This window comes from Hippoglossus hippoglossus, chromosome 17 (assembly GCF_009819705.1).
Source record: "Hippoglossus hippoglossus isolate fHipHip1 chromosome 17, fHipHip1.pri, whole genome shotgun sequence".
Taxonomy (NCBI): domain Eukaryota; kingdom Metazoa; phylum Chordata; class Actinopteri; order Pleuronectiformes; family Pleuronectidae; genus Hippoglossus; species Hippoglossus hippoglossus.
This window is the reverse complement of record NC_047167.1, coordinates 9,763,933-9,778,542: the sequence shown is the minus strand read 5'-3', so window position 1 is coordinate 9,778,542 and position 14,610 is coordinate 9,763,933. Positions and strand designations below refer to the sequence as shown.

The 14,610-nt window shown below is 40.1% G+C and overlaps 1 protein-coding gene across 6 annotated transcripts in view; it reads left to right on the top strand.

Annotated features, from left to right (window-relative positions):
- The first annotated feature begins 4,261 nt into the window (after window positions 1-4,261).
- Window positions 4,262-14,610, top strand: part of LOC117777872 (CMP-N-acetylneuraminate-beta-1,4-galactoside alpha-2,3-sialyltransferase-like) — a 50,611-nt gene continuing 40,262 nt past the window's right edge. For 3 of the 6 annotated variants that reach the window (XM_034612922.1, XM_034612921.1, XM_034612917.1), the window contains exon 1: window positions 12,304-12,673. The gene's annotated coding sequence lies outside the window, so the exon portion shown is untranslated. Of the gene's footprint in view, window positions 4,280-4,303; window positions 4,634-12,303; window positions 12,674-14,610 lie in introns of those variants that run through there. The other 3 variants (XM_034612920.1, XM_034612918.1, XM_034612919.1) reach the window with 3 other exon arrangements.

Genomic DNA, 14,610 nt, shown 5'->3' with positions numbered 1-14,610 from the left:
ATCAAAACTACCAGCCTTACAAATACACTTAAGCTTGAGTTGATTAAATATCACGTTTGTGCGAAGTCATCAGGAGAACTCTTATTCTGGAGATGAACTTTTCCTATAAAGCGCCCATAACTGGTGTTTAGTTAGTTATAATAAGAGAAAACATCTCTAATAATATGTAGTGATACACAAATCATTTCTTGCATTTGAATATAAAGCATTTCATACAAATCTTTGTAAAATTCCCAAGAGTTTCAAATGTTGTATAAAAATGTATAAAAGGCATACAATATTAAACACTGGTTGACAGCTAAGCATCACTTAGGAGGCCATTCATCTAAACCGTATATAAAGTAGTTTAGTAAACACAAAAAACTAAGTGTCACATTTGTGCAAAGTCATCACAAGGAGGGGAATTTAGTTGTGGGGAAAATTAAAAGAAGTGAAATTTCAGACTTCCCAGTCACATGAGATAACTGAGCTCATGTAATAATTATAACTCCCACATACAAAAACATAGCTCCAGTCCTATTTCCTGAGTTTACATCAGATCACATGGACGGGAAGCACTGAAGTCACAGGATAAAACCACTGGTATGTAATCTCTGCTGTGGATGACACTAGATAAATTGAACTGCCAAAAGATATGTGATATAACTGCATATACTGTGTGGAACATACAACACATTATAACACATTTGTAAACAGATACAGACGTTGTTTTCATGTTTTGGTCCACTTTTCCAATGAAACCATATCAGCCAGTTATCAGCCATAACTGGTAAATAATTATTTGATAAGATGAAATAACATAGCTGTAATAATATGTAATGATACACACAAACTATTTCTTACATCAGGTTATACAACGTTTAGTAACAGTTTTATACAATTGTTTTTCAAATTTACCTGAGTGCTAAAATAAAAGTTTATAAAAGTGTTCAAAACCTAATGAGGACACGTTGAGCTCAGTAGGATTTCCACGTTGAAAACAGCAAACACTATTTACAGATTTGTTGAGAGAACTTATTCAAATAAAATGACAATTTATAAAGATCATATTTTTCCCTAAATAGGAATATATGGTTACACCTGTGTTATATTGTTAATCATTCCGTTTCTATAACAGCAATTTCACAGGAGGAGTCATAAATTGCTGACATATAGTAATGATGATGATGATAAATAACCAAAGAAATGTCTTAAAGTTAAATAATACAAATTCTAAATAAGTTAAATTAGTTAAATTGACTTAATATGCCAAATTCCCATCTTCGTATTCGCAGAGTAACAACCAATTTTTGGTTTATAAACTTTCAGATTTGAGTGCAAACATTAAGGTTGAAAACATTTTCTCTAATTCTGTCCCTTTTACAGGTAAGCATGGAGGCATCACACAGGAACAGTGTGTATAAGGGTTGTGTGTTTGATTTCGTTTACCCTGAGGACGTAAACATTTCTCAGAAATTTTATTGAAAGGAATCAAGTTGTGACTGTTCCACTTCAGTGGAATGACTCAAGGGCACTGTTAGAATAAGGAAATGCCCCTAGTGCCATTTCAGTTCCCCTTAAATAACTTAACCTTGAAATTTGGCTTGATTTCAATAAAAATTTGAGTGTGGTCCTTAACATGTGGACTGGTTGTAAGAAATGACTTCAACATCCTGCCAGCTTTACGTTTGTGCTATATTGTTGCCCTCAATCTCACTTCCTCCTTATGACGAGAAAATGTCATCTTTTCATCATTTGAAAAATTATTTCCCGGTAGAGAAACTATTCAGTCAGTGAAAAAGACCCGTCACTTGACAGACAGGCGGCAGGAAAGCAGAAACCTCTGTGTGGTGAGAGAGAGAGCCGGGTGCGAAGCTCCCACTTTAACACATGAAATAACAAAGTGTCAGTAAGCCACCTGCAGCAGACGCCTGCTGGATGTGTGTCCTCTCCCTCCCCTGTTTCACATCCACACAGGATTACGACATCTGCCTGTAGCCAATCCTGCCTCTGGCTGCATCTGCTGAAAGATGTGGCAGCTGGAGCTGCTTTGTTACCCCCCTGAGCCCCTGCCAAGTGCTTAGAAGTCAGTGGTTACGTGTACAAAGTTGTAAAAGCTATAAAAAGAATATGCAGCCTCTCCATTTTCCTCACATTGGGGGTGGTCATTATAGTCAGGATGTTACATGCGAAATGAGGATTTGCTTTACTAGATAGAAAAGAGGTGCTCAGCACAGACATACTGTTTTCTTCATTTAGATAAAAGCATTTCTTTGTCATGGGTTTACTATTTGTGGTACAGTGCAGAAACACTCAAGGCTGAATGTTGGAATATTTGATCAGCTGCTGTATCTCGGTTTGCTGGTCTAATGTTTTCTGCAGCAGTGGGTGTGTTGAGCGAGTCTGTGAGAGTTAAAATGAAATAAAAGAGCCACTGTGTGGTTAAGCACTACTCAACTAATGTGATGCGCTGAAGTGGATCATCACAAAGAACCAAGGGATTTTTAAAAGGGGGATGAATCATGACCAAACACACCAGGATCCTGTGAATCCAACGGAGAATTGGGTCCTTTCCTCCATACAGCCTGTTCAGTTTGGCCTGTACAGAAGCTCACTTTAGATGTTATCATGCTCATAATTTAACGTGATAAAACAAGCCATATTGATATATCAATAAATCTTTTCTGCGCTATATTTGAGGTTGGAGAAATGCGCATTCATTTGATTACTAATTTTACTACGATGATAAGAATGGTGTAAATGGCTCAGTTAATAATGTTATCTCAGTTTCTCTCAGCTTGCCTCCATAACTAAACTCTCCCACTAGTTCTCACTCGTCGCCTGTGACCCGGCAGCTGTGGCTCCCTCAGGTCTCTCTGTTAGTCGAGTATTGTTGTCCGCCATCGCCTCAGAGGCCAGTCACATGATAGTCAAGTGACACAGCTCAGGTTACTTTGTGCTGTTGATGTCAGAGATTAGCGCTAACCAATCATTTACTGAGCTTGTTTCCATGTATACACGTATGGTTAAGGCAACACCCTGGTTTCATTAATAAGTAAGTGATTTATCGGAATTTCCGAGCTGAGCTTCCTTGAATGTTCTGAGGCAACGTTTTTCATCACATTTATTACTTGGTGCACGGCCATAATTCTTATCGTCTACCAAATAGTTTAAAGTTGCCTTTAAGAGCGTTTTGCACTATTAAGTTATGTGCATGTTCGGTCCTGTCCTTTCAACATGCTTGAATAGAATGAATAGAGCCAGTGATGATGAAGAACCAGTGAAGTCATACAGTTCCTCTGCTTACCTCAGTAGACCCTCATCTAGCTATGTAACTGAACTTTATTAGTATAGTATATTAAGTCTATGTGTTTGGTCAATATTGTTTTTTTAAATTGAAGTTGACCACAGTAAAATACATTAAGTGCTTACATCGTTAAAACACAATAAATGATTTCTATCTCACCATCTTAAGTTTACTTTACCTATTTTTAGGCTATGAGTTTGCATGTGTTTTTAAGTAAAGTCAACGTATTATTATTTACTTACTTATTATTTACTTACTTATTATATGTTATAGTGCAATTACAGCTGGTGGAGTCACCAGCGTGTCTCTATGATGTGAAACTTCTGCTTTTAACAAGCTTATAGTGTTTAAAGTGTTTATCACGATTCTCCTTCACTACATGATTTATATCACTTTATATATTACTATACATATATATTACTATTTACTACATCTGCTAAATGTTAGAACAAAAAATAAACTACATGTGCGACCATCAATAGCAACGAATTAGCTAATATATAAATTTAAAATAATAATTACCAGCCTTTATCAGGGAGAGCCTTTTGGTCTAAGCTTTTATTAGACCCATAAATAATACTGTCAGTGAAAACCAGCCTTTCCAGCGTACCACCTCCAGTTAGTTAGTACTTAACAGAGTCGTTAGGTCACCTCATCACTCAAAATTTGTTCACAGTTTTTATGCGCACAGTCAAATATTTTCTGCCCATTCACAAACTTAAGTCTCCTGCAGATTTATTTTGCAGATTTTCAAAGGTTGACCGTAAACATCCAATCATTTCCGATAAATGGGAAGCAAACACATTAGCTCACATTGTTTCTTCGAAATCAGTTCAAACCTTTTACCACATAAAGACTGCTTCAGACTACAAAGGTTTTGAGCCGATACTACAGCACTGTCAGGGGATGTTTTGCTGGCAAAACCATTTCACTTTTAATGAAACACGTCATCACTGTGGCACAGCAGGCACACCACAGAGGCTGGTGGTTTTGGTTGGTATCACTCACAATCTACTGTGTGACATAAGGTAGTTTCCTGCAACAGTTTCTGTCTGCTTTATCTGCTGAATCTGAATCTGAAGTCCATATGACCACTGATATTACTTTATCCCTCAGGGTTTGGATCTGGTGCCTGTGCTTGTCAAAACTGCTTGCACTCACATTAATCATTACCGTGTCAGAGACGGTGGACTTTTCTACCCAAAGCCCCTTATGAAGGTCGTACAAAAGCCACTTGTCCATTAACATTGGAATACAGTTGTTTGTATGCTTCAACATTTCAGGCTGCAGACTGCTGTGCTTGATTCAGAGCTACGAGATCACAGTCAGAGATTTCCGTCAACCTCAGTGAGTAAACGCAACTCTTATGTTTTGTGTGTCTGCATTTTGTCTGTCACAAATTCGATAAATCCTGCATTAACGGGTGATTCTAACAGAAAATCCACACGGCAAATGCCGTTCAAAGTAGACAGGGGTGGAAAATCTAATTTTATCTCTAATGTATTCCAGTCTTGCATAATTGAAGAGTTTCTAGAAAGCTGAGCTAATGCCGCCTCGCTAACGCAATCTCTAAATCTGCTTTAGGTGAAGCAGACGACCAAAATAATCTATTTGCTTGGCCCAATATCGCTCACAAGATCTTCAAATACATCTGCAGTACCATCAAGACTGTGTCGTATCACTATGACAACCCTAACCCACATGCTGAAATTAGAAGTTATGGCAGTATTGAGTTCATGTGTGAAGCTGAATGTCTGGTGGTGACAGAGCCATGAAAATGGCCTTTATATTTAAACACTATTTGAAAGTGTCTCTGCGGCGGCTCCACTTCCTCCTGTTTGCAAACCCTCTCACACACATACAAAAGCTTTGCAGCACTTCTTCAGCTGCTCTGCTGATCTCCTGCAGCACCCAGCCACGCTGCATAGAGACATTAGACGCCAAGTACGTGCATGACCACACACAGGTGTGAAGAACTGTTTATGAGACTGACAGAGACAGAAAGTCTAGATATGAAGGCGCGAAAGCAGAAGTTGGTTATAGATTTACACATTGAGAGATGAGTAGTCTTCTGTGTGACCCTGCCAAAAGAACTGTTTCTCACATTGACTCACAAGCTCCTGTCGACTTTGCTGTTCATGCTGCCATTTGTTTTCTACAACATATTTCAAAAAGTACAATATATTCCAAGTATGTTCTGCTGTGTTGCTTGTTCATCTTAGTCTTTTTTGCTTTATTGTATCACATATTTTTTGTCTTTGCCTACAAAAACCTTTGCTGTACCATACATTATATGTGTCTCTCTCTGCTATTGAGGTCACACACAGCTCTATCTCTGTGCGGCTCTAATGGGACCTCCCCTTGTTGCCACTTCATTAAGCAGCAGCCTGCAGCGATCTAAGCCTATAGGTTTCCCAGAGGCTCTACTTTGGCCCAGAGTTCTCACATGACGGATCAAGCCCATAATCGTCAAAGCAATCTTGTGTCTGCCAGCATGCAATCTTGTGCCCATTCTCGCCCCAGTGAAAGGACAAACTTTGAATTTCTGAAGAACTCGGTTGATGTTTCGAGGGATTTTCATTCACTGATTCTAAATTGACGTAGGAAACTCCTGTGGTTGAATGTGTGGTCTGCATAACCTTATGTTTGCTGCTGTGCTTTGTGGGTGATGGGGTCATAGCTGGAGACATAGACATTATGCAAATGTCATAAAAATCAGCACATGCTTTTGCTGCAAGAGTTAAACGCCTTGTAAAGGAATGTGTGGTATGACTAGTGAAAATGTCAGTGTATTGATTCGCTTTTGAAGAGCTTGACTTTAAAAAAATATATGTTTTCAAAAGATTTTCACATTCAGTCGCTCAGATTGAAGGCCGGTTTGAATAACATTTGCATGACTGTAAAACCAAAATATTGTGTGCAAATACCATTAAATATGTAAATACTGTATATACACAGGACTTGTATTGGGCATTTTACAGTTTTGAGGGTTGATTCCCTCAATATCATTTATAATATTGTGTTTTTCACAAAATCCTGCTGTTTAGATACATATGCTAGTAACTGCACAAAGGATCCAAATTCCTCAAAATATCTTAAGTCTTTGTATGTCCTTTTATCTCTTTGTTTTCCACCACAGTGAATCTGATTCACAGACCCCTTTATGAAATAACTGGACAGCCAGGTAGCCATTATACCATAACTTAATAAGTTAGAATAGCTTGTGGTGTTTTTCAAGTGTAACACATCCTGTAGATTAGCAACCCATCTTGTAACTGGTTAGCAAATGTTTGCAGACAACACTGTTAAAACTCTACTGTGCCTTTGGTTTTGCCCATGAAATACTGTGCATGAGTGTTAGAGCGTTTAGTCCTTCAGCCGTTCTGAAAACAAGGTAGTGTCTGTTTCTACCCAAAGGTCTTTAAGGCAAAATGTTCAATTTGTCAGCATTATTTTTGTATTTTATATCTTCAAGAAATTACTTAAACAAAATGTTACAGAACTTCCTCTTAATATATTTTTTAATATATTTAGGCATCAAACCGAAAGCCACAGAGCACAGTACATTGATAGAAAAGGGATGTAAACAGTTTTTTAAAAATTCTTAATGATGCATATTGTATCATTCAAAAATAATTTCAAGCATGGAGACATAATATTCGTTTCTCTATTCGGGTGGGAGTGTTCCTTCCCACCCTGTCTATCTGTAGAGATACAGTATCCACATACACACGGGCTGAAAACCAAAACAGGAATTATTTGTGGGCCAAGGATGAATCTATGACCTTAAGTGAGGCTTAAAATATGCTGCCCGGTGAAGTCCAGGAAGGTGATGCCTTTAATAATATGTCCATATGTAACCCACATTAGCACAGACTATTTAACCTTAAATTCAGTGGTTTAGATTAGTACAAAGTGCATATTATACCTATTGCAATTTTTTTTATTTTATAGTCTGATCACATCCACAAACTTTAACTTAATAATACTCAACATACAGACCATTTTGCACGTGTCTAGGAGATGAATGTGAGGATTTGTTTGTCACATGGAAAACTGAAGCTGATAACCTTGGCAGGTATTGTTAAAATTTGACACAGCTGAATCCCAGTTTGCAGTTCTTATGCAAGGCTAAAAGTAAACCATTTCCTGGAGGTAGCATCATGAGATCCCAGACATGACATTTCCCAGAATGATTAACCATTCCTTTCAAAAATGGTTGAACTTTCTAATGAAGGTTTAATTAATTTACCAACTAACCAGAAGCCTTGCGTTCTTGTGTTTACTGTAGCTGAAGACTTGAATGAACATGTAACCTATGTTTGATGAAACCATGTGGGAGTAGAGATGAGGTGGAAGTGTTGGAATGGGAGAGAACAGACAACTGTGAAACGGATAAACAGATTAGATGCGAACGAGATGACCTACGGGTTCTGTCTCTGTGTTGAAGGTGACCTTTGCTTTGGGCGTCACCTCAACACAAGCTCATCTCCTGAGATTTACATGTTGTTTTGGACGTGTTCTATGTGTTAATCATGTCAATCGTGGATCATGACACCTGTTAACATGTGATATTGTGTGTTACTGCATTGTGTATGCAACCCTGCAGCCAGGTGGGGGTTTCTTCTGCTTGGGGAACTGCTAAATAAGACAGTATTTTAAATAAAGTAAATGTGGAAGTGGAAGCGCTTTTAATTCAGATGGAGACACTCGTCTGCTTCTGAGCTATTAAATTCCCATTATCACTTGTTTATTTCCTGTTGCCGGCCCACTAGAGCGAAAGCTATGCCACTGAGCAGATACTTCATCTATGAATCACAGAATACAATAATCAATTATTCATCATGCCATGGAATTGGCTCGACTCATCTTGGAATTTCACTCAGAAAGATGAAGGGATCGAACTTGGACAAGTCTGTTTAGAGATGTTATTAGTATGTTTGTTAAGTATTGACAAAAAGATACACCGTTAATGGCATGGCTCACTCCATTTATTGGTCTTTTATGGGAATTTGTGTTTTAGGATTTATTGCAGATTTGAATAAATAAAAACCTAAATTAAGGTCAGCATAAGGAAAATAAGGGTTAAAGGTTAAAGTAAGCCCAGATTTTATCATGAGGTTGACAATCTCTGCTGAGCTTTTTTTTTAAAAGCCTCAATTGATACAAGCACAAGACTGTTTCCGTCACCCACTGACCTGTTGTACCTTTAGGTTCCTGGAGTAGGTCGCTTGTGCACAGTGGAAACGTTCTGACTAGACTCGAAGAAGATAGAATATTAATTCCAGCGGTTGAAGCGATGGTATCACTGCTAGCGGCACTGATCAGCAGTACGCACAGGCTGAAGGAGTTTGTTTTGAATGGAGTGTCTATTTTATTATCATGACAGATGTGTCACTCAAGACTGCTCTCATCTGTTACTTACTCCATGCCAGTTCCAAAATAATTAGCGCATTGGGGCACGACGAAGCAGAAGCAGGAAAACCACACTGTCACTTCTCCTGAAGATGGATGTGGCTTCATGTTGGCAGTTGGACTTAGGATGTAAAGTGAAGCAACCGCACAACAATATGTGGACGTTTAAAACAAACAGGGCTTTTCCCCTTCAGGAACATGGCTGCTCACTGGCAGACAAATAAATAATGGTGTGTTTCCCAGACATGTTTAGAGAATGGTACATTCCAGCTCTTTGCATTGTTTTCTCTGGCCATTGATCACTCCCTCTTGTAAGAGCGTTGTAAACCTGTGATCTGTGCACCAAAGACCAAAGTGCTGCCAACTCACCAACAGTCTCGGGGGGGGTGGGATTTCCTGCTTGATTCAATATTAATAGATCGCTATGCTACTCTGACACACTCTTTACACACACACACACACACACACACACACACACACACACACACACACACACACACACACACACACACACACACACACACACACACACACACACACACACACACACACACACACACACACACACACACACACACACAGCCACCCTCTCTTACCTTGGCTCTCAGCCCTACAACTGCTTAGAGAGGATGTGAGACTTTGTGAATGTCAGGGCACAAATAAGATGCATATTACGAGGGGAAAACTGAATCATCACGTAACACGAGCAGGTGTGAAGGACAGCACTATGGATCTGCTGCCATATAACAATCTCCTGTGAGCTGACACATGATAGGCTAAAAACCCAATTGTTATCGTGGATGACATACAAGGTCTGCAGGGAACATGTTTACTAAGCATCTTAGTAAAGAATCACAATTTAAATCCGTAAGTCTGCTCTTAGACGCTTGATAAACAAGGTGTCGGTGTGTGACTGTCTCACACGCTTTATGCTGCTCTTTGTTTTAGTGCTTTGAGTTTCACAATGAGAATGAAACATAGGATTAAAAGGGAGCAGCTTTAAAAAGGCGGACACAACCAGACCCGAGCTTGACTGTACAGTACATGTGTGCTCAGGAGCATGAGCTGGCAGCTGGTATTTAATGAGGACTGACAGAGTGTTGCCCTTAAAATAATATAAGTGATGTCATACTGCAGTTCCCTTTAAAGAAAAAGTGTTATTTATAAGAGAAACTTATAGACAGGGGGAGGGTCAAATCAAAGTGTCTGAAAATGGGAGCAGAGATCATGTGGTACGTTGCATGTGGTGTGTGTAAGTGTGTCTGTGTGGTCTAGGTATTACTCATGTTGTGGGGACTTAAATCTATTTACACAATCACAGGGACAAAAAGCAAGTTCCCATAACAAAAATCATGACATTTTAAGGGTTATGTTTAGGTTTGGGTTAAGGTTAGGATAAGGTTAGGTTAATGTTTGGGCTAGGTTAAGGCCTGGGTTAAGTTTAGGCTAAGGATAAGGTTAGGTTTAAGTTTAGGCTTTGTCTTGGAAGTTTTGACTTGGGTTAGGTTAAGGTTTGGGTTAAGTTTAGGCTAAGGTTAGCGTAGGGTAGGGGTTATGGTAGTAATTATGGTTAAGATTTGAGTAAATCTGCAGGAAATCAATGTAAGTCATGGAGACACTACTCTGTGTGTGTGTGTGTGTGTGTGTGTGTGTGTGTGTGTGTGTGTGTGTGTGTGTGTGTGTTTGTGTGTGTGTGTGTCTGTGTGTAGATAAATGGGTGAATGATGTGCCCCCCTGTAAGTGTAAGGTGCTTTCCAAGTATTTATCTTGGATAAATGACTTCATACATCACTGTTTTCAGGGCAAAATTTAAGGGCAAAATGTTCCGTGCTGTTTGTACTGAATGTGAGGAATATTCTAACCTATCCCACTTTGAACATTTGACTCATTCGATGGGTGTCACCCTGTGGTTTCCCATTATCGTAATTCAAAGTACCAGTTAAAGTCATATTCTTTTTTTGGACATTGCAGTGAGTGTACAGCCATGATTCCAGTTTATCACTTTAACCAAAAGTTTAAAGGTTTGCAGAGAGAAACATCATCGTCCTGCGATGTATCCTAAAGAAACGCAGATTAACGGGGTAATAATAATTTACTTGGGGATCACTAGAAACATGTCAGTAAGCTCTCCAAAGACTACACACAGCCAAACACTGTCAGCACTGTTCAAGGTCTGTATTGATTTGGACAAATATTGACCGTTTGATACTAGAGTCTATACACAGGACGGGAAGAGCTCAATGGATTAAAGACTTGCTGCCATATTTTTCTAAACTAAAAGTGCTTTGATCTGGAATATACTGTTTCAATTAAACTTAATGAGAGTAAAATACTAACCACTAAATCCAAGCCAGAAATCTTGGTGTAGTCATGGACTCAGACTCAGACTTTAACAGCCACACTAAAGGATTAAAGGACTTATATTTCAGGAGGATTTGGACAAACTTGACTGCTGTGTTTACAGGACTCTCTACAACAATCGATCAGTAAGCTGCAGCTTATTGTGATCGCTGCTGCTGGAGTCCTCACCAACGCCAAGAGAGTGGATCATGTCAGTCCAGGCCTCAGATCGAGACTTTGGCTCCCTGTCTGTCAAAGAACTAACTTTTAAATAGTGCTGTTGGTTCATAAAGCACTGAAAGGTTTAAGGCCAGAATACACGTGTGATCTACTGCTACATTATGAACCATCCAGACCCCTCAGGCCGTCAGACACAGGTCTGCTCTGTGACCCCGAAGTCGACCCTAAACATGGAGAAGCAGCGTTCACTTTTGTGCATTTTCCAATCAGCCTCAAAACTCTTTAACACGATAACAGTCCCACCCCCGAACAGATCCATATGTCAATATTGACTCATCATTACAGCGCCACCTGCTGGCAAGAAGTGACATGTTTTATACTTTGATGCACTGCTGCTGGCTGCTTTACAACATACAGCTCAAATGAGCTCAGACAAGTCATAGGACCATAGTCAGAATTGTGACCTATTTTCTCAAACCGTGTAAACGTTGAGGTGCAGCGAAGGTTGATCCTTCACCAAAGGAGATGAAGTTGTCATAACTCCACTGGGCTTTGTCAAATCGGCCCCAAAATGATGTCACATGATCAGTGTCCCGGCATGAACAGCTCTATGTGTCAATATTAAGTCAGGGTCATAGGGCCACCTACTGATTCCCTGTGAAACAGGACATTTTTTTTAACGCCCCTGTACATTGTCCAATCGACACCAAAATTTAAACCTATGATCACAGTCCCAACCTGAACAGCCCAATACACTGTATGTAGTGACAGTGATAGCGCCACCAACTGATCAGAGACAAAATTAAGTTGTTTTGAACTCCACTTTGCATTGTCCAACCGGCCCCAAAATTCTCCCCTATGATCAGGGCCCCGACCTGAACAGATCTATTAGTCTGTATGTAGTGACAGTGATAGTGCCACCTACTGATTAGTCATTAAAATGATTTTTTTTTTTTAAACTCCACTGTACATTGTCCAATCAGAAGTTTGGTGTTGGGGGAGAGGGCTGACGTGTCTGCTGGGTATAAATGCAAACCCGGATACGAAGGGATGTTAACAGCTGACGAGCAGAGAGGAGGGACACCACGTGAGGGTGAGCAGAGAAGGAAAAAAAAGAAAAAGATGCATTCATTTTAGCTGGAGCAGGAGGGGGTGATGTGGGGGGCATCGTAACTCACCGACATATCTCATGTGACTGCTGGTGATGATGGAGGTGTTGATGGAGGGCCTGCCGTCTCTTTCTGCCAGCCGTGTGTGTAGCTGCTGAGGCAGGGGGAGAGACTCGCAGGCAGTCGGGTCTGTGCTACTTCCACGGATCTTTCTTTTTTTTTTTTTCTGAATCAAGATGGCTTGGAGAGTGGGGAGCACACGGTCGTGTTATCGACGAGTCCGTGGTTTGAACTGAGGCTGCTGCTGCTGTCTCTGACCCGAGGACTCAGAGGAGAAGACGAGGTAACGTGTAGAATCACGCACATCGGCTGGTGGTTTGATCTCGTTCTTTTATTGTATTTAGTGGCGAGCCGGTGGTCCACCCGCCGCGGGGTTACCTCCGAATCAACACCTCGTCAGACTTCGCCCCCCCTCGCCGTTGTTGCACATCATCATTAACCGTACATGTGTGGACAGGTTCAGACATTTTACAGCTCTGACTGCGGCACATGAGCTCATGGATGAGGGGTAACGTTTCTCCACAAGCCCCCGTGTGGCTCCGGAGCTGGGGGCCTGCCGATGGTGATCAAGGCGAACTATCCGCTATGCCAACGTAGCGCTCTTTAGCCTAGCTCCTGCTAACACAAAGCTAACGGTTAGCGGTTTGATCTTTATCTGCCGTCAATGCTGCGATGCTAACTTCCAGTGTTAGTGAATGGCCCGGGGTTAGCCGTTAGCTCTGCTCGGTATGTGGCTGTAAAAACCTCAAACGCAGCGTTTTTCTAAGGTTAAAGTTACGAACCAGGGTGTTAACGGTGAGTAGCCATTGTGTGTCTGTGTGTACACTGGGATCCAGCGTTGAGTTGTGAGACCGCAAAGTTCCGTTATGTTTGTTTTGTTAAGAAGACAGTCAACTTTTTTTATTATTTCCAGTCAACGACCCACACGTTAGAAAACTCAGATGTAACACAAACACGACACTTTCTACACAACCACCGTGAGTACAACACGAGTAACGGTGTGTTTTGAGGTGACTGCTCCAACCACAACGATGTAGTGAGTTTAACGACATATCCATTTTTTATTACTGTCTGTCCTTTTAACTCAATTCTGAAATGTAATCTAATGTAAAATGTCACAAGTAACCTAATAATGTCACGTTCGCATTAACTGTTTGTGTGTTGACTGTAGCTTCAAGTTTGAATACTGTACATTTAAACGATAAACAGCAGCAACAGTTATTACTAAGTCCCAAATATATCAAGGATCCAATGATTTTAATGTTTCTAAATAGATAAAGAAGATTAACAAAATAAGGGATACATAATGCAAGGAACGATGCATACAAATACAAATATGGTGTAGTCATGGATTTAGTCCTTCACTTTAACAGTCATATTAACACAATTACAAAGGACGTATCGAGGATTACAGGACTTGTATTTCAGGAGGATTTGGAAAAACTTGCCCATGTCTTCTGTGGAGTTGAGTGCTGTGTTTACAGGACTCTCCAAAAATCGATCTGTAAGCTGCAGCTTTTTGTGATCACTGCTGCTGGAGTCCTCACTACCACCAAGAGAGTGGTTCACATCAGTCCAGGCCTCAGATCGTGACTTTGGCTCCCTGTCTGTCAAAGAACTAACTTTAAAATACTGCGATATAAATACCAGTGGATCAACAGTGAAAAAACAGTCAAGAGATAAAGAAGATTAAAAAAATAAGGGATGAATAATGCATCGAAATGCATGCTGAAATATATCTCTTATGCATTGTGTAAGCACAGTGAAGACGTATAACGCATAACAAGTCTACATCAGTTTTGTAAAGCGTTTTGCTGTTTAAAAAGTGCTCGTCATTTACTGTCCATAATGAAGAGTTTAAAACCACAACCATCCTCACAAAAATCAGCGTTTAACCTTAACATTTATAATAACGTGCCATTTATTGTGATATTATCGATATCAACATATATAAACAAAACCACAAACAATTTTATCCGGATCATTTTTGGCCATATCCCTCAGCCCTAACTAAATGTATATTGAATTTGTATCATGCCATATGGCAACACACATTTACTCGAGGCACATCATATGGTGGAGGCCTTACAATATTATAGAGAAACCCAACAGTTTCCCCCAAGTGACCAAACACTTGGCGACTGGAGAGAAAAAGCCTCCAGCAGAACCAGACTCGTTGGTCATCTGCCTCAACTGTAATGGGTCACTGGAGAGGGGAGA